This window comes from Cyprinus carpio, chromosome B9 (genome assembly GCF_018340385.1).
Source record: "Cyprinus carpio isolate SPL01 chromosome B9, ASM1834038v1, whole genome shotgun sequence".
Lineage (NCBI taxonomy): Eukaryota > Metazoa > Chordata > Actinopteri > Cypriniformes > Cyprinidae > Cyprinus > Cyprinus carpio.
Genome location: NC_056605.1, coordinates 20,139,511 through 20,161,211, shown reverse-complemented (window position 1 = coordinate 20,161,211; position 21,701 = coordinate 20,139,511). Strand labels below are relative to the sequence as shown.

Below are 21,701 nucleotides of genomic sequence, written 5' to 3'. Positions count from 1 at the left end.
GGGGATAATATTTCATATTTAAAAAATTTAAACAGACCCCATCCTGCTCCCATGAGAAAACCAGGTTCATTAGCTAACTATTATGGATCTGTTCAAGTACTGTTCTCCACTTTCACTTACAGAAGATAAAATAAAAAAATATAGCTCAGCAAAAAAAATTTAAATTTTGTCATCATTCACTCATGACTTTCTTTTTTCTGTGGAACAAAGATATTTTGAGAAATGTCAAAACTGTTTGGTTACCAACATTCTTCCAAATATCTGTCTTCCACAAAAGTAAACAATCATACAGGTCTGAACAACAAGAGGTTGAGTAAATAACAGAATTTTCATTTTTGAGTGAACTACCCATTAAAGCTACTCTCCTATATACACTCATTGCAAATTACTGATACAAATGTGCACTCACTGTGGCATCAAGACACGCTCACATTATCTCTGTTTATATTACACTCTGCTATAGCACACACACGCAGCAGCTGATCATCTGTGGTAAAGAACTGACGGGGGCGTGAAATGTCCAGAATAGATCCTTCCTCCTTTCATTCATCCATTACCACACAGACGAGAGTAGAAGGACAAAGAGGTATGGAGGAAGATGAGGTGAGGGGCTCATGATTCAAGAGTGCAGAATGAGGCAGAACTTTATCTACTGTAACTATAGATTTGAAATATAACGTTATAGTATTACACAGTAATACAGCACTGTTTACATAAAGCTTTTAAACTCAGAAGCCTACAAAAAATAAAAAGACTAAGCATTACAACTATTTTTTTTTTTTTTACCAAATCGTATAATTGAACATCTGGACCCCGTTATGTAAATGCATTGGCCACATTTACATTTAAACACTACACACACTTACAACACAGGTTGAAAGGTTTTTAAGGAATTGAGGAAATTGAGTTGTTTTAGGTTTTGGGTTTTTCAGTATATATATCAAGAGAGAAGTCCTTGTCATTTCACTGGAAGGTCAATTTATCACAAGTTACAAAAAATATCACAATTTCAAAATATGCATAGCCTACATTAATCACAATAAAACTAATATGATGGATCTAGAATTTCCACCATAATTTCATTTGATCCTCGTTCAGATTGTCAGCCCAATTCCGATTTTTGTGCAAATCCGATCATATTTAGATAGTCTGACCTACATGAAATCCGATTTTCGCAAATACGTTTCGAGCTACATTCATATGTGGTTTGGAATCCTATTCAAATCGCATTCCTCGAATTCTGTTTCAGTTTGACTGGTCAGATCGGATTTAGCGTTAACTTTTTACGCCTTTTTCACGTGATGACGTGTATGTAAAACGTAAACATGTGTGAAATTTTTTTTGGTGAGACGATTTTTTTGCTTTTTACATGGTGGAGGTAAGGTTGTGTAGTTGCTTTTTTTTACTGCTAGTATACGCACCGCTTTGAGTTTTGAAAGTAGCGGAGACGGCAACACGAAATAAAGCGACACATTCCAGCTTTCTGCCGCTGCCTCACAAGACGAAATATAATAATAATGCTAGTATAAGAATTTGCATATTGTGATAAAAGTTCATTATTTTCCATAATGTAATGATAAAAATTTTACTTTCATATATTTTAGATTCATTGCACACCAACTGAAATATTTCAGGTCTTTTATTGTTTTAATACTGATGATTTTGGCATACAGCTCATGAAAACCCAAAATTCCTATCTCAAAAAATTAGCATATTTCATCCGACCAATAAAAGAAAAGTGTTTTTATACAAAAAAAGTCAACCTTCAAATAATTATGTTCAGTTATGCACTCAATACTTGGGGGATCCTTTTGCAGAAATGACTGCTTCAATGCGGCGTGGCATGGAGGCAATCAGCCTGTGGCACTGCTGAGGTGTTATGGGGGCCCAGGATGCTTCGATAGCGGCCTTAAGCTCATCCAAAGTTGGTCTTGCGTCTCTCAACGTCTCTCACAACTTCTCTTCACAATATCCCACAGATCTCTATGGGGTTCAGGTCAGGAGAGTTGGCAGGCCAATTGAGCACACAGTATGCCATGGTCAGTAAACCATTTACCAGTGGTTTTGGCACTGTGAGCAGGTGCCAGGTCGTGCTGAAAAACGAAATCTTCATCTCCATAAAGCTGTTCAACAGATGGAAGCATGAAGTGCTCCAAAATCTCTTGATAGCTAGCTGCATTGACCCTGCCCTTGATAAAACTCAGTGGACCAACACCAGCAGCTGACATGGCACCCCAGACCATCATCACTGACTGTGGGTACTTGACACTGGACTTCAGGCATTTTGGCATTTCCTTCTCCCCAGTCTTCCTTCAGACTCTGGCACCTTGATTTCCGAATGACATGCAAAATTGCTTTCATCCGAAAAAAGTTGGACTTTGGACCACTGAGCAACAGTCCAGTGCTGCTTCTCTGTGGGGAAAGCGGCACCTTTAGCCCATTTCCTGCACACGCCTGTGCACGGTGGCTCTAGATGTTTCTACTCCAGACTCAGTCCACTGCTTCTACTCCAGCCCCAAGGTCTGGAATCGGTCCTTCTCCACAATCTTCGTCAGGGTCCGGTCACCTCTTCTCGTTTTCCAGCATTTTGCCACACTTTTTCCTTCCCACAGACTTCCCACTGAGGTGCCTTGATACAGCACTCTGGGAACAGCCTATTCGTTCAGAAATTTCTTTCTGTGTCTTACCCTCTCGCTTGAGGGTGTCAATGATGGCCTTCTGGACAGCAGTCAGGTCGGCAGTCTTACCCATGATTGCGGTTTTGAGTAATGAACCAGGCTGGGAGTTTTTTAAAAGCCTCAGGAATCTTTTGCAGGTGTTTAGAGTTAATTAGTTGATTCAGATGATTAGGTTAATAGCTCGTTTAGAGAACCTTTTCATGATATGCTGAGTTTTTTTGAGATAGGAATTTTGGGTTTTCATGAGCTGTATGCCAAAATCATCAGTATTAAAACAATAAAAGACCTGAAATATTTCAGTTGGTGTGCAATGAATCTAAAATATATGAAAGTTTAATTTTATCATTACATTATGGAAAATAATGAACTTTTATCACAATATGCTAATTTTTTTAGAAGGACCTGATAATAATACAGCGCAGCTGCAACAGCAACATGATGTCATGTTGAAAGACAACATCTGTATTGCAAACTGTATTGTTGTTACTGTTGTTTTTGGCATAGGCATAACAACGCAACAGCATTACCATAGAAACCAATGCACATTCCGTAAAAATAAAAGAGCCCGAATGAACACATAAATCGGATATGAACAGTTGCAATATGCTGTGTGGACAGTCAGTTATTCAAATCAGATTCCATCCAGATATCCACAAACTTGGATTTGGGCTGACAGTCTGAATGAGGCTTTGGAATTTCCAGTTCGAGCCAACTTTAAAATTCTGACCAACAACCAATAAATTGCAGATTCTTATAGACATTACACATCAGAGAAACAAGTGTGCAGCCATAGTAATAATTTTGTCTTTGAAGTTCCATTTTTCCAGCATCACTATTGAAGAGGAATTCGCTGGTGAAGTGGATTTACTTATTGTAGAATTAATTAAAGCATTGTAATGTTCAAAGCAGATGTCATAATAAACATCAGCAGACACAAACACAGCACGCCCACACGTGCCTAAATCAAATAAAAAAAGCAATTTGCGTAATGTTTTTAATTATATAAATGCAAGTCTTTCAGCTTTATGTAAAGAAATGTTATGTGGTTTTAACCGAATCTTTAGCTAAAAAAGCACTGACCACAAAGGCAGTTCTCCACTCAACCCAACAACTTCATCAAGCATGAATTCCTAATTTAGAAGCCTGTGTTCCTGTGTAAATCTCCGAGCTGGAGGAGACACCTGGCTCGATGCTTTCCTCTCCCCCTGACACTGCAGCTATCTCACTGTAAGCATCATTAATGCAAGCCTGTGTCCCACCTGCTGGAGGTGTGAGATTGACCTCTCCCCTTGGCCGGCAGTACTGCTGACACAGGCACCTGCCATGGCGCCCTGCCCCACACTGCAGCTCCCTGCGCTGGGCCGAACTTACTCCAACCTGCCCTGGCCGGCCCGGAAGTCAGATCCCACAGTACTTCATTATCTTAGCAGTTAAAGGACAACATCTCCACTCATCTGCTCTGTTTACTGAACGCCGTTAGAGAGAGATTATTCATTCCAGATGACCTGAAATGGATACCAATGATTAAGGTTGAACACTGAATGCAACCAGGAAATTATTTAAAAGCATGCGAGAGAAATTTGCCACATAATAATAATAATAATACTTGAAATGAGTGGATATAGAAAATGTCACCATAATCACATAGCTGTGAGGGCAACAGATAGCAATTGACAAGAATGATAAAAGCACTTGTGAAGAGCCTATAATTTGTCCAAGACGTGGATTATTTTCTTCATAGCTTTTTACTCTATGAACTTTCATGTCCTGCTAAAGTGGTGCTATATTTTCCTGTTTTCTTGCTTTTTAAAACCGAACAGTAAGAGAGATGATTTTCATTCAGGCTAATGAATGCAAGTCATTTCCATTTGTTGTTAATTGGCTAAATCATATTCAATTTGTTAGTTAGAACCTGTTCCAGCCATTTCGTCCTAATTTCCACCAGCCCTTCACACCAGGAATTTGGACCACAAACCGACAGTGATATAATTGTTTTGTGCCAAAGACACTGAGCATCCGAGACTCCATATATGGTGCCAGATATCTCATCTTTGACTTGCATTTATCAGTACTAAGAATTCCTCCACAGCTCATTTTCTTTCAGTTATGCTTCAGTTTTATTTCAACGTGACACAAAAATATCATTTGATTAGAGCTGATTTCAATCATAACACCATATGTTTTGATGCCTCACCATGTCTGAATGTCATTGCATGCTTTGTTAAAAACAGAACTATGTTACTTCAGCAGTTAAATCTCAGGATTACCTTGGTTTAGAAAATCCCTGGAGAGTTTTTTTTAAACACCTCACCAAAGTTTGTGTTCAAATAATTCTGAGCGTTATATGTTCAAATACTACAAGGTCTCCATTAACAGCTTAGCCATATTATCTCTGGGATTCCACAACAACCCTTCAGACAAACCAGACAAACCAATGTACATTTAGGCCTACTTCTACAAGGAACCAACACTAGATATACTTCATTTGCACAACCCTTGGCTTCTTAGTAAGAAGTAGTTAGTAAACAACAATCTACTGCTTCATCGTATGATTAAGGCAGGAAGAGGAAACGATGAAACATAATTACTTAGAAAACTCAGATCAAATTACAGCTATCATAAAGCAATAAACATACAAGCTTAAAGTGTCAGTCAGCTGTTTCTTGGCTATAAAACTGCAGATACACACTGCAGATGTATGATTAGCTACCTTTTAAAAATGTAAAAAATAAATAAATAAATAAATAGCTACATGTACATTTCATATTGAAACAAGTTAGGGCAAGACATGATGTCACTGGACTTTTTTTAGACAACTATATCTACATCATCCCTGAGGTTGAGAGTGAGTAAATGATGACAGTATTTTTGGGTGATCCATACTCACAACTTAAACACAGAAGCATCAAAGTTTTTCTGTACTGTATAATATAGAACACACTGCCTCTCTCTCACTGCAAGACGAAATCAAATCTTCTTGTCCTATTAAATGTCTGCCATGTTTTCCATGAAGCATGTGGCGGGAATGTCCATGTCTTTTTAAGAAAATGGCCATGAGCACACAACCATTACAGTAAGAATTGTACTACTGGCAACAAGGGTCAGATTAAATGGCTAAAAATTAAAGGAATCACTTCTGATCTGCAAAAACTGGCCTCAGTCCTAAGGAGGAGTTGTTGTCTCTCATCTGTCCATCAAATAGACTCAACCAAGTGTAAAGGCAACACTGCAATCACACCATACTGCAAAAGTCCATACTCACTTGACATTTCATTCATTAGTTGGTGTATACATCCATTGCACCCGAAGAAAATGCCCATGAGAACAACAGAGCTGGGCTCCATATTACTTAAAAAGCCATAAAAAAGCACATAATTTCTTGCATTTTTCACAAGGCCAGAAAAAGACTGTAGAAAGCAGAACGGCTCACAGTGATGCTCAGAGGCAGGCTGCTGGAGGAAATTATCCCTTTGATTGGGCCTTTGATACAGTATTAAAGAAGCTAGGCTCGGCACACCACAAACCGTAGATCTAGTCTCATTAGCAGTCCATGGACTTGCTGCTCCTGTATGCTGCAACAAAGAGGAAGACTGAGGCAAAGGAGTCAAGATAAATAGTCACACAGCAGCAACAGCAATCCAAATGCTAAAGACACGTTTGTGAGATATAGATGACAGGCTGAAAATGTTAAAGCCAGCTCTACATATGGTCTTTGTCAGAAGCTGTTACCAAAGAGAAAGCTCACAGTTACTGTAGAATAAAAATTTGTGTGCAGCATTTTGTGATCATGCAGAAGTATTATATGCTGTAAAAATAATAGCATGTGCGCAATAGAGTAAAACAAGGCTCATCATTGATCCAAAGGCACAGTTGGTGACTGTCTTTTTTGGGATTTCAGGAAGTGCATAAATAAGGAGGATCCAAAAGCGGATCCAAAAGCACTCTTACAACAATGCGTTTATGTTTTTCTTTTTCCCAAAATATGAATTAGCAAGCCATAAAAAGCAAAGAAAAACACCACTGATACACATGCTTTCATCTTACACATTAAAGGACACGGGGGTGCAATAAAAACAAGTCTACTTCCTGTTGGGGCACTGAGAAGGTTATGAGGGTCTCTCCTCACATCTTCAGCCCACGCTTTGTGATGTGTTGGACGTGCCGTGATGTCCGTATGCAAATCATCCCAAAGCTTTCTTTTGAATTAGTGTTTTCAGAATACTGGCAGGCTGAGTTCACCGCCGTTGATCGTTATTTACCTGACATTAAACTTTAATCTCAGAAATGCACATAATTTTTTTTTCCACAGTGTGACGTACATCCAAGTGAAACAAATTACCAAAGGAGAAAAAAAAAAGTAGAGCGGGGACTTGATTCTATCCATCGAGCAAAATATCTCCAGAGAAAATCCATTTCATTGGAAGACTTAAGATACAGTATTTTAATTAAAAATGACAAGGTTAAAAAAAAAAGTAAAAATTAAATGTACATAAGGATCAATCATTTACAATGATCAAAAACATGCATTCATGCCAAATTTTAAAGGAGTTTACCGAAAGATGAAAATTTTGGCATTGTTAACAAAACTTCATGTCATTTTATGACTTTATTTTCTCAAACTCAATGATTAAAATTCTAAAAATTGCAATTAATGTTTTTTAAGGATTAAAAAGACCAAAACGGACCATAATCAAAAGTATTATACAAATGTATTCCAAGTCTTCTGAAGACATACAAATCTTGCCCAAAAAATAGACAGGAAATTAAGTTGATATCCACAGCAGTAGTTCAACTTCAAGACATGACATGGAGATCATTCTTTTGAGCTGAACATTTTCAGTGAATGAGTGCACAAAACTGAATTTGTTCATGAATCCAACTCCAGTTTTACTCAATAACTGAATAACATAAAAGCTTTTATAAAACCTCAGAAGACTTAGCACATATGGCCCACTTTTATAATACTTATACAGTGCATTTGCTTCCTTATTGAAGCTTAGAAATCTTAAAGTGTCAGCCCTCAGGATTTCACCTTTTACAATCCACTGAAGAAAAAGTCAATTAGGTTTAGATGAACATGAGGGTGATTAAATGACAGAATTTTTAGGTAGCTAAACCAATGCAGAACTATATGTTGCTTAAACTAAATACTTAGGGCCGGGAGAAGAGAGCCATGCCATCATTTGTTAGGTGAAAAGAGGTGCCTCTGCTTGGCTCTTTCAGAGATGAGAGTAGGAGGAGGACACAGTGACTCCCTGCGCGAGCCTCATAAAAGACAACTTACAACCGAACCGGCCTTTGGAGGAGGCACAGGATGAAAGAGGACTGAGCAGGCCAGGGGGTGCAGACTCGGAGTGGGAGAGCGAAAGAGCGAGAGAGAAGGGCTCTGCTGCATGTAGATGTAATTAAACTTTATTGGTTTTTTTTAGGGGGATGGGTGAGACGGGAGAGAGACTACTTATGTCCCACACATATACACACACACACACTTCCGAATACAAACACACTCCTACAAAACGCACACTACGCCCCAACCAGCCGCAGTCCATCTGACAAGTGACAGCCCAATCTGATTAAATGCCAGAGGAGGAGGAGCCAGCCTGGCCTCCATGACAGGCCAAAAGTGATCACCATGGAGATACATAATTACAGCTGTCAACGCGTCCACCGTCCCGCTGGCATTACCCTGATTGCTCACAGCAATAATGATAGACAAAGCTTTGCATGCTCTCGCCCGCCTCAAAACACAATATAAGCATCCAGCTAACATGCAACGCTCACATGAGCGCACAACAGTGGCATTTTAATTAGTTTTTTTTTTAACCTATCTACTTTCTCTCTCTTTCTACACCACCTATACCCCCCCTCCTTCACGTGGACAGGCCACAAGCGCAAGTGTTATTACATGAAGCTCCCGCTGTAGCATTAATTGAAGAAAGATATGGTGGGACAGAGGCGGTTAGGGGGGTAGAGCGCGTCCATTATCACTTGTGCCTTCAACAGGTCTCACGTTTGAAAAAACTGCAAATTGCAAAAAACTTGCAAGGGCAAAAATGTTTGACATTACTTGATCTGCAACCATATGGTGAAAACCTCCCTAAGAAGAAGAGAAGAAAATAAATGAATAAATATAGGAGGGGGAGGAAGGTTGGGAGAAGATGGGACAAACGAATCCAGTAAATAATTATTTAAATGGTGTAATTAATGTTTTTTTTTTTTACTTCAGAGGGGGGAATGTCAAGTGCTCTCTTCTTTTGGCCTCTCCTTTGTGGATGTCCTTGCCTCCTATGCTATATGTGACAGTGACAATAAACATACTAAAGATGTTAAAACTACCTCCTGCGGGACGCTTAGGGGCGAGACAAGTTCACACTGGGTGTACACACTTCTTTTTTTTTTCTTGCTGAAGGTTGATTTGAGTTTGTTTCTTTAATTAAGTTGGACTCACATACATATTGGGGAATTAGTTCATCCATTTAATTATTTTTCAGTGCAATTAACAAAGCTCTGTCACCTTATGGTTGCTCTCTTTGGAAGTGAATGTGACCTCAGGTGACAGAACGCATCAAGGCGCCTTTGCCTGTGCCCTTTAAAAACACCAACATTTGCAGAAAACAAAAGTGTCACATTTCTTTTGTCTTTATTTTAAAAATTACTGTTCAGTTATATTTAGAACTTAAGTATACTGTAGCTCAACATTTTCTTAGATATTCGTCCTCTGCTTGATGTCCTTTAAAAACATTGCATGTATCAGAGGTCATGAAAACATTGTTTCTTAAAAGATATTTTTCCTGGCATCCATTTTACATTCTCTAAATCTTCTGCTAAAAAAATAAAGAGCAAACAATTTCATAGAGGTCCTTGCAGATGCTGTAATCTGTAAAGGGGACAACGTATGGAAAATTTTTAGAGAAGGATGTTATTGCAGCTGCGCCCATGCTTGATGCTGAAATGTCTACTATTAATTACAGATATACTTGCAGCTGCTTGATGGTTTAAAAGAGAAGATAAGAAAGAAGCAGGAAGAGACACCAGCCACTTCAGGCCTTGTTTTCACAAAACTGGACTTTGTATCATGCTGTTTTGTTTATGAAGAAGGGCCTTTGTATTGTTGTATGAAAGGAAAAACAAAATAGTTTTCCTTCCTCTAATATAATTAAGTTGAAATACTTACAAACCACAAAACTGTAGAGGTCCTAATAGTTTACCCTGATCTCACTAGCATACATAGATACATAATGTTTACGTTGCATACATTTTTGTACATTTTATTTATGCCAAAACATGTATACATATTAATAGCATCTAAAAATGGAAAAGTATTTATTCTTTAGAATTTTTTTTTAACCCTTATTCGTTTTATCAAAATATATTTGTACAGCCCCTAATTACCCCATTCTAAACCTAACCATTTCTCAACAATATTAAACATAATAGGCATATAAAATGAACAGTTACAAAATTTTAGTTACACTTAACTATTACAATAAATTTCTGATAGTTTTTTGATAAGACTGTTGAATGAATGTTCATTCATTTTCAAGTTTAGGATTGGGTAATCCTTTAAAACTTGTTAAATAAAGCATCAGAAATCACACAACAGAATTAAACAATTATAAATCAAAACTAGATGAATGCTGTGAATAAAGTGATAGTATTTTAATTACTGTCATTATTTAAAGGGACAGTTCACCCAAAAAGAAAAATTCTGTCATCATTTACTCACCTTCAAATTGTTCCAAACCTGTAGGAAGAAAAAGAAGAAATCATTAAAAATCATACAGGTTTGAAACAAGTGGAGGGTGAGTAAATAATAGAATTTTCATTTTGGGGTGAACTATCCATTCAAAAATTCTGTAAAATCAACCTATTCATTTTATGAATTCAGTATTTCATAAACCTAAAAAGATTGGTCTATATTTGCATCCTTATAAAAAGTTATTTTAGATGCTGTCAGTGTAACATCCATCAGATGAGCACAGACGAGCTCAGGGCCCTATGAAGTCACACACTGGAAATGATGCAATGCATGGATACCAGTCTGTGTGTCTTTGCGTGTTGCTGAGGGAGGTGGCAATGCCATTAACTAGCAGGTAGAACCCTGTAGCCCCTTGAGGCAGAGCTCCCGACAATCAGGGAACAGGGCCTGCACATTTGCAGGGATCCTGAGAGGAAGCAGAAAGCAAAGGAAACATTAAGTGTTAAATAAAACACAGGAAGCAGGGTTAACTGCCACTCCTCAGAGCTAAAGCCATTGGTGGGGTCTATTTTTTGCCCAATTATCCTTGGTTAACAGGATTAATTACCACTACCGCTTTTCTTTTCGCTCCTTCTCAGTCAGCGACTAATAAATCTACAACTAGCTCTCACAGACTGGGAAGGCCATCATAATTAGCATAACAAGTCACAAAATCATTACAGGCCTAAATTGCTTACAGAGACAATCAACACAGGCCTACAGGATGTAGTATGGACGGTTTTTGGGGTGGGGGGCTGTTTAATTGAATAAAAATGTTTTGTGGTGGTCCTAACAGCTAAACCACATGAGAAGGCGGGGCAAAGGGACTGATTGACACAGAGACTTCAGTCGTCAGCCACGCCTACTTCAGACATGAGGCTCCATTAGCAGCAGATGGAGAGTGTGTATGAGAAAGAGAAAAAAACGTGTTTGTATGTGTGTGTGTGTGTGTGTGACCATTCATTCCCCTGCCAAATTATTTGTCATTTTACTCAAATACAAATGCTAGATTGCAGTTGTCATCTGTTCTCTTTCATTTCCTATGAAGCCTAAAAGTAATTGTGACATGAACAAAAGCCTTCTCAAAAATGAAATATGATATCTGCGTAAATATTACAGCTTTTGTGGTACCAGTGATTTTGGTTCATTTATCCATGATGTCCTGAAACTTTGTTCATATACGTCACTGCAGGTGCAGTATATCATTCATGTTTGTAATTTGTATTCATAGATTTTCATTACAAACCAAGGCGAATTCCACTGTTTGACATTGAGATCACTGTCAAAAAGCAGTCCAATTGACCTGAATTCATAATATTGCTTTGAATTTTAGCTAAAAAGCTGCACTAAAATCATTTCTAAATGCAAATCAATACCATCATACTTCTTGAAAACTATAGCCTAAATCATACCATCCTCCCATCCAGGCCTACATGCGCTCTTAATATGGAAGACTGGTTCGCAGTTCTGTTGCTACTGAATTCTGTACCTACTTCAAAGTGATCATTGGTCTCTTTGAGGCTTTTTCCATAAGTCTCTTTGTTTTACACAGAGTTTTAGAGGCAACCTTTCCTAGGCAGTGCCTGGGTGGTTTGATTCACTTCCACTTACTGACTTTCTAACACTTTAGTGTTGGTTTGTAGTCTTTTACGCATATGTTTTGGTTTGAAGGACAGTTATGAAAATGAAGTCTAACATCTCAATTCTAATTTTATTCCCAAAAATGTGGCTTATTTTATGACACACGGGTAGACACAATCACTTTAGGGAAGTTGTACAAACCCAACAGCTGTTGCAACACAATAAATCACTTTTTATGAATAGCATATTAATTTTTTTACAACATTTTCTACAATAATATTGTATTATTATTATTACAAAGCATGTTAATGTGTGTGTTAAGAATTAAAATAAATCACAGAAAAAATGTAGAATTAGTGGGTAATTTAATAAAAATTAAACAAATTGTTAGTACTTTTTACAAAGCCTACAATGAACTAAATTAATATATCTTGTGACCTTAAAGGATGAATGCAAAAACTATAAATGGCTTCTTGATTACATTTTCCCCAGATGATTAATTAAACACTGAAAAAATTTCAAACTAATTTTATGCAAAAACATCTATTACTTTAGAAAATTATTGTCCTTAATTTATTTTTATTTCCTCTGCCAATACTAATTATTTGTGTTTATTAGAAAAAATAATCAATATAATGCAGACAGCAATTAGAAGTGTGAAGATAATAAATGTCAGAAAATGCTTAACTTTAACTTTTCAGTATGTTGGGAGGGTTGCTTCTAATGGCACAGTGAACATAACGTCACATAGGTACACCGTCTGTTTGACCGCTTCCATCATCTTGTACAGACCAGCCCATGTTTGCCTATTAAACTTTATGGATCTATTAAGAGTCCAAAAAAGCCAATCAAATGGCCATTAATTTCTGTCATAATGTTTTCATAGTATATAAAATATGTTGAAACCTCATGAGGCCAAATGAGATCCAAAATGAAATAAATAAAAGCTTTTGTAAGTAATCAAGCATGTTTGTTTAAACAGCTGCATTAAATGCTATGCCCAATTTAGATTTCTTATTTTAAAATACTATAATATTCCCATTTCTCTACAATGCATGCATTTCACAAAGATTTAAACATGTATATTTTACTTTTATGCTCTGTAGTAGTTCAAAATCTCCTTAACTCTTCAAATTCTGGAAGATTTAAGGCTCATATTATGACGATGTTTTCTGAAATAACCACTTGCATCTGTGCAAAAACTCATGGTTCTTGCATAGATACATTCATGTGAGAAAATAAGCGAGTCTGTTCATAGTCACAGAAAGCTGTGTCAGCCAACCCTGGTATTCCTTTGGTGTCAGAGTGACTGGTCTGTGGCCAAGCTGACTGCATGCGGCCTGTGCCAATTCTAACACTATCGAGTCTGGGAGAGGACTCGGCGCAGCCAGCAGCTGCCAACCAGTTTAGCTCTAGCCTCCTCCATTCGGCTGCTTTCACTAACCTGTCCTGACAAGTAACCAGATTAGTGTAGTCTTCCATCAGTGCAGGGGAGCAGAAAGAACAGATGGATCTTCCTGTATTGCTCCCCCCTCAGCTCCAAGCTCACCACCGCAGTGCTTAGCTCGCACAATGGCTGGGGCCCGGCCCCGTCGCAATCGATGTGCTATGAGTTAATTGTTGCTAACAGCTTTGCATAATGCTGTTTGGGGAATACCGATCTCTGTCTTCATATTCCCCTATCCTCCCGTCTTCTCCCCGCAAACCACGAGCGCCTCACAAACCGGGAAAATTGGCAGACGCGTTTAGCCGAACACCCACTTCCGAGGGAGATCAGAGACCTGGACGATTAGGAAATGCTAAACCATTTCAGATGATTGAATTACAGCCATTTATATACATTGCTTGTGTTTACACAACGCCACAACAATGACACATGTACAGCAAACGAGACACGGCAATGCCAAGGAAATAATTGAATGAAAAATGTCAGAGGTGGAAAAACGGAGGAAAAGAGAGCAGACGGAGAAAACAAACTGCAATTTATAACACTTGTCATCTGCCGGGAAAAACTGAGCTCGTCTTTTTACAGTTTCTCTGGTATGTATCACTAAGTTTGCTCAAGTGAGCAGATGGGCGCACTAATTAGCTCAGTTCATGCCGCAAGTTTGTTTATAAAGAGAGAATGGGAAGCAGACATTTTGACACATTTTATTAACATATCATACCTTAAAGCACTGCCACCTGATACCCAGAAGGCTTTTTAGTGTTTTCCATTTATGCATACACACACACACACATACAGATGGCCCCCATCACCAAACATACATATGCACACACACACATGCACAGGCTGAAAACAGGTCTAGCAGAGCTTGAAAATTAAACATATATGTTCATGCTATTTACATTCTTGCATTTAGCCAGTGATTTTTATCCTAAGCGACACTCAAATGTTCCCTGGGAGTGTTGCTAGTGCTGTGCTCTACTAGTGACAGGTGTGACATACTTGTCACCTGACAATCCTTCCTCATTCTTTATGCGCACATGCAAAAGATGATGTCACCGGCTGAGAAGCGGATAGGGAAGCATGGAGTGTGTCTCTCTGCAAGGCTGGGGGATTCCTGCACGCTGTCATATCTGTGTCACCCAGAATCCCCACTGCGTCTCTCTCACACACTCTTGCTCTGACCGACCTGTTCTGACTAAACAGATGACATGTTTAATACCATCTCACTCCTAGAGGTTTGCACACTAATTACAGTTATAAAAACCCTTGGAAAATGCACAGACTACGCTGTATTTTCAGATAGGATGTAATAAAACCAATTAAAATAATGCAGTGCAATTAATTATAAAAAAACAAGTGTGTACATAGTCCAAAAAATGGCAAAAACTGATCCTGTGTGTATGAATAATTGTAAAATAAATTGCTATGGACTGTAGGCTAATGATGTTCAATGATATGGAAATAAAAAAAATAAATAAAAAAAAAAATATATATATATATATATATATATTAAATTGCTACTTTGGAAGACTTGATTCTGACTAGTCATTCATGACATTTTGAGGTGTCATTCCTTTTATTCCATGGTAATATCGTTGAAGTGTTCGTCTTGTTGCAGAACAATTGTTTTGTTCACTGTAATGGATTTAAAATAAAAGATGTTAAAAGGCTTTCTTCTCAAATAGCATTTTACGTCCTTTTTATTTATGTGGTGAAAAGCTACACAATTACTGATACAAATGTACACTATGCCTTAAATATCCATCTTGTTTGATCTTTGTCTAGGCTAGGAACTGTTTTTCTTTGGCAAAGCTTTCTGTTTCCACATTGTGGTCCTGATCACCATGTCGGGGTTTATTCTGTGGCTGCATTTACATTATCACTTACTTATCAACTTCTTACATTGACTTTTTGTGAAGTCTAATCAAAGATTTACTTGCCTGGCACAATAATGTAATAACTTTGAATTATCTTAATTCTGAGGATGTTCTCGGCTATTTGATTACAATTTGATAAATTAATTGCATATGTAATTAATTTGATTAAAATGTAATTGATGCAATAGATATTTCTTTATAATGTTGTTCTTTAAAAAGTAATTTTATGTGAATCATCATTAGGGGCTTGATGCCTCTGCTGCAAACTGCTGCATTTGCTGGTCCTCTTACAGCAATGACACTGAAGTGCTGACCAATCACAGAGTAGCATCATGATAATTGTGCTGAGAGAGGAGAAGTCAGGGTCGTAGCTATATATCAACCTGTTTCATCATCCTCTGTATTGAATTACACCCATGTTTCTTTGTTTAAGAATGAGGAAAGATTGAGTTTACTTGAATTGATTACAGGCTACTAAACAGCAGGTGCATTAAAACCATTTCCAATTTCATATCATGAAAAATCTATTTTTGTTCTTGATCTTTTATTTTTAAAGAGTTTGTTGTAATATAAAAACACACTGTAACTTTCTGACCTCAAAAGGTATTCCCCTGTCCAAAAAGACCACAAAAATTAAGCAATCAGAAATGACCATGTCAATGATTCTGATTTACTGCTTAGCAACTTCATTCGAAGGAAGTGGTATAGTAACTTGTAAACATTGGTACTTGTTTTACATGTGCAGTACATTTACACAGAAGATTTAAAGTAAAAGGCTTTTTTGATTAGAGATGACCTCAGGAAATATTAAATAATGTGATAAAAACAAAAATCATATGCCTTGTTCCCTTTAAAGCATGAGCATTGATTATTTCCCAAAAATGTAAAGAATAAAAATTCTAAATGTGACATGCTACACCTCTGCTAAACAAGATGCGACATGCTACGCCTCTACCAAACATGATGTAACTACATGTAATGTCAATGTTGCTGAGGAGGAAAACCAAGGTTTTCCAACAACAGTTAAAAACCGTACTGCCACAAAATGTTAATATTTAAAAAATGTACAGCTGAGACTTTTTTTTTATCCTAATACAATCCAAATGTTGGTATTAGTGGAAAATACCTTGTGTGATAAAAAGGTTTTATTTTATGGTTACTTTATGATTAAATGACTCTAAATATGAACAATCATATTAACAATCTCAATATTCTGTTTACATGAGACCAATCACAATAATAGTAAAGCATTAATCACATTATAACGGTGAAAGTCAATGTCGACTAATGGGTGTTTAAAAATTTTTAGTTTCCTCAAAGTGTAAACAGTGGAAAAATAAAAGGTTCTAAAAAAGGTTTCAATATCAGTAACGTTCATGATGTCTGCATCGCATCAGAACACATCAAAAAAATCATCAGACTGAATATTACTGAAAAGCCATCTGCTTTAAAATATCACAACATGCTCACATTTCAAGCAAATGTTCGCTTTAGTGTAATTAACATTTTGAGTTATTACAAAAAAGTTTAAATGAAACCTACAAGGCTGCATTGACCACTTCTCCCTTGCCTTTTTTTATCCCTTATTTCTGGTCTTTCTTTCACTCAGCAAGTCAGAGCTATTCAGGAGAAGAAACGACCAAAATCTCAAAATTAACAGCATATTGAAAGATTTATTGACTAGTATATCTCAGCTGCTCATGAACAGTTTGGAAGAAAATGAAACCACAGGGTTTGAAATTCACAAGAATATGTCAAGGAACAATGACATGTACTTGTCAAATTGCAATGACAGACTAGAATAAGGCAAACTGTGATCATTGCCATGGTTACAGGGCAAAGTGGGTGTAAGAGATATGCTTTGTGCACTATTGTAGTTTTTGAGAGCAACAACTGTGAAGGTTTTTAAAATGGTAATTGAATGGATCATTAAAATGAGGACAATTTTTTTTTACACATTTGAAACACATTTTACCTTCCTTCTTAGTGATGCTAATGTGGAGCCTAAATCTGTTTTGATCTTGCCAAGCCTTGGTAATTGAATTGATGATTATTATGAAAATTGTTAAATTGTTATTGATTGATTTATTTATTTAGATATAGAGATGAATATGTATAGGTTAAGTTTGTTTTGGTTCCAAACCCAGCAGCCAGAGTTAAAAAATCTGACTATGTGTTCTGTATTGACTTCCACATTAAGTTCAAAGTAATCTAGCTCCTCAGTACTCTCAATCTCAGGATTTTAAATTAATTACAGAAAGCTTTAAATGGAAATCTCTGTCGCTCCACATAGACTGTTACTGCAGGAAACCCATTGTGAGGTTCACTAGATCCTCATGAGAGGTGCTAGATCCAGCTCCATATCCCATCTCATCTCATCTGTGCTGTGAAGCCATCCCTACTGCCAGCTACAGTCTATAAGAGACACAAAAGAACCCTTCACCGACCACTGACATGAATTTACTTCTGCCATCGAAGTTTGTTTTCACTTTGGTTGACAATAAAACCTATGCTCCTGTTTCCTTGAGAGCAAATAAATCCAGAAATGTGTAAACAAGTCAAAACAGTTAAATATTTTACCAGTTTAAGACAGAATATTTTTTTAAACAATCAATAAAACTCTGAAAAAAGGGTTTTGAAAGGGTATTGCTTATCATTTTATATTCTTAGTTTGAAAGTGGTACCTTACAGTATTTCAACTAGCTTTAAATTTTTCCAGCAGCATAACACTAGTTTTGCTGTTTTCAAAACAGTGTTTTTAGAATAGAAAAGCTACTTTATTTATAAAGTAGCAGTGCAATGTGTCAAAAATTACAGTTTTTTTTTTACACAGCCAAAAACTCTACAGTATAAATCAATAATTATTTTATTTCTTATTATGTCCTCGTTCTCCCTCTCTCATATTTAGTGCTAGAATGCCTGAGTCTGCTGACTGAGTTCATTCAGACAGTTTGAGTAAATTAACCAGTTCAAACCACAATTCAGTATTGTTTTCCCTTCACATAATTTTCTTTGGAGCACTGTAGGCCTTTTTGAAACTATCTATTGTGCTGATTGCCAATTCATTTTTTTTTACTTGCATATATAAAAGAATTGACTTGTATTAATCATATTTAATTGTATTGGTGCATCTACACTACCATTCAAAATTTTGGGGTTGGCAAGATGTTTTTAATGATTTTGAAAGATGACTCATGTCTGTTTATGCTGCATTTATTTGATAAAAATAAGAAAAAATCAGAAAATAATAATCTGTGAAATATTATTACAATTTAAAACAACTATTTTCTATTTTATTATATATTTATTATTTTTCTATTTTATAAATTGCAATTTATTCCTTAATGGAAAGCTGAATTTTCAACATGCATTACTCCAGTCTTCCGGTGTCACATGATCCTTCAGAAATCATTCTAATATGCTGATTTGGTGCGCAGGAAAGATTTATTATTATCACAGTTGAAAGCAGTTGTGCTGGCTAATGTTTTGGCAGAAACAGCAATACATTTTTCAAGAAGTTTTATGGAAAGGTTAAAAAATACTGTACACAAACTTTTAAAATGTAGACAACATTTGTAATATACTAAAAATAATTAATAAAACAGATATATACTGATCTGATTGTTAAAATAAATATCACAATTACAGAGTAGAGGAATAGGGCCCAGTTTAATAGCCTCAATATTGTTAGCTTCTTTGGATAGCTTTTTCAAAGCGTCTCTTTGCTGTAGTGTAACTACATTCAATTACTCCAATTCAAGTAACCTGAAAATAGCTTCCACAAAAGCCGAATATCATAAACCAGATGTACATGATCTCTCTGCATCATGTCTTTCTGTACACTTTCCTAGAGCAAGTTGGACATTCCTCTGGCAGAACAAGAGAGACTGAGAAAAGGAGAGGAAGAGAGGGCTGGGGAGAGGTCAGGCTTACCAACCCTGCAGGCATGGCGCTGGTCCAAACCCTACACTGCTTAAGTGTGAACCCGGGGGAGGCTGCTGGGGGTGCAGAAACCCACATTTCCAGCCATCCCTTTACGTGCCAAAGCTATCTCACAAATATGATTACATATTTCCTCTTCCAACCACCATTATGATTACATTAGATCTTAAATGGGCCAAATGCACACTACACTTGAAACATACTGAAATACACAGGCGCACACACATTCAGGGCACTTTAGCGTCCCCTGCTGTGCCCCTCCCCTTCAAAGCTAGAGGGGATTCACATGAACAAAAATGCTGATCCTTCACAAAAGCACTGGACAGAGGGAAAGGTCATCCACAACAGGCCGGGAAAATGCATGCCATCCTGGCTTTTCCTCTAATACCTTAAAACCCCCTCACATTCCGGCCTAACCTACCTTTCCTCTAATGTACAGATTCTTCTGTGTGAGATTGCTGGTTTTCTGGACATCAACCAATAGAAGCGCAGAATGCGTGTTATCAGTGCCCTTCAGGCGATGCCACTTTGAGGAGTGTGTGACCAAGCGCTTGGGATGACGAGCTAAGCCGTTAACCACACCTTTGACCACTGCCGCTCCCCGCGTGTCAACGGAACAGGCGAGATCGCTGATAATGTTTTCACAGGGAAAATCTAAACACAAAATACAACAAAAGACCACGTTCAGAGAGTATTCATACATGTCACAGCTTTTGGCCTATCACTGCCCTCAAGGATATCTGGTACAAACAACACACAGACTAATATATATATATATATATATATATATATATATATATATATATATATATATATAAATATATATATATATACCAGTCTAGTTTGCAGAGTATTGCTTGGCCTTAATCTTATTGTCTTATTGCATATTTTTCACAATCCATGAAGTATGTATCTGAAGCCAAATTAAACTTTCATTCAAAATATAAATGGTGTGGTTATAACAATAAAGTGATATCTCAATACAGTCATTATGCTAAGACCCTAATGAGGATCATCATGAGGACCATGCTAAGATGAACGGATAGATAGCAAATCTACATTAACAATGATGCTGTAAAGAAATGCAAAGTCTATGGCATAAACATAAATAAATATAAATAACATTACAAATTGACATAAGCTGCATGCAAATTCAAACAAATACAAAGATGAAAAAATCAATAAAAAAGTCAAGTTAGTGATGATATCATGTGTTACTTTGATGTAGCCTAGACCACACTGAATGACTACAGAATATACGATTACATGCTCCAAGTGTAGGTCTAGAAAACATTATAATACCATGGAGGTTTTAAACATTTAGAATTTGTTGTGTTTACCTGCAGTAGTGGCTCAGACGCAGCACGTGCACCTGTGGTGTACTTAAAGGGTTAGTTCACCCAAAAATCAAAATTATGTCATTAATGACTCGCCTTCATGTCGTTCCTAACCCGTAAGACCTCCGTTCATCTTCGGAACACAGTTTAAGATATTTTAGATTTAGTCCGAGAGCTTTCTGTCCCTCCATTGAAAATGTCTGTATGGTATACTGTTCATGTCCAGAAAGGTAATAAAAACATCATCAAAGTAGTCCATGTGACATCAGTGGGTCAGTTAGAATTTGTTGAAGCTTCAAAAATACATTTTGGTCCAAAAATAACAAAAATTATGACTTTATTCAGCATTGTCTTCTCTTTCGGGTCTGTTGTGAATCCGCGTTCATGGCACTGCGATTAGGACATCCGCGAAATATATATTATATATATTAAAAAATATAGCAATACCAGAATACAAACAATGTAGAATAGCTTGAATACAGCATGCATCTCCCTCAGACTGCAAATGAAACTCGGGCGCACCAGATAACATGTCAGCAGCGGTGTACGTCAGGCGTCACTGTAGTGCTGTGAACACGGATTCACAACAGACCCGGAAGAGAAGACAATGCTGAATAAAGTCATAATTTTTTTTTTTTTTTTTTGGACCAAAATGTATTTTCCATGCTTCAATAAATTCTAACTGACCCTCTGATGTCACATGGACCTACTTTGATGATGTTTTTATTACCTTTCTGGACATGGACAGTATACCGTACATACGTTTTCAATGGAGGAACAGAAAGCTCTCGGACTAAATCTAAAATATCTTGATGAACGGAGGTCTTACGGGTTTGGAATGACATGAGGTTGAGTCATTAATGACATAATTTAGATTTTTGGGTGAACTAACCCTTTAAGACCCCCATATGCCAAACAACACAGGTTTGTTTTCCATTGTTACATTAAATATTCCGTTTTCTCAAGCTCTCTTTCGTTTTTTGTGTCCTAAAGTGCTGCATTTTTGTTTTATGTGATGAGCACACGCTTAAAAAAATTCAGCACATAAATGTGTTGTGAACGAATTCAGACTGTAGCCTACTGCTAACCATTTGATTG

The 21,701-nt window shown here is 37.0% G+C and overlaps 1 protein-coding gene across 13 annotated transcripts in view; it reads right to left on the bottom strand.

The window, feature by feature from the left end:
* Positions 1-21,701, bottom strand: part of LOC109063761 (phospholipase D1-like) — a 145,244-nt gene that overhangs the window by 104,530 nt on the left and 19,013 nt on the right. Inside the window, exon 2 of one of the 13 annotated variants that reach the window (XM_042731414.1) lies at positions 19,688-19,920. The exons of the other annotated variants lie outside the window; for them this stretch is intronic. The gene's annotated coding sequence lies outside the window, so the exon portion shown is untranslated. The remainder of the gene's footprint in view (positions 1-19,687; positions 19,921-21,701) is intronic. 13 annotated transcript variants of the gene reach the window in all.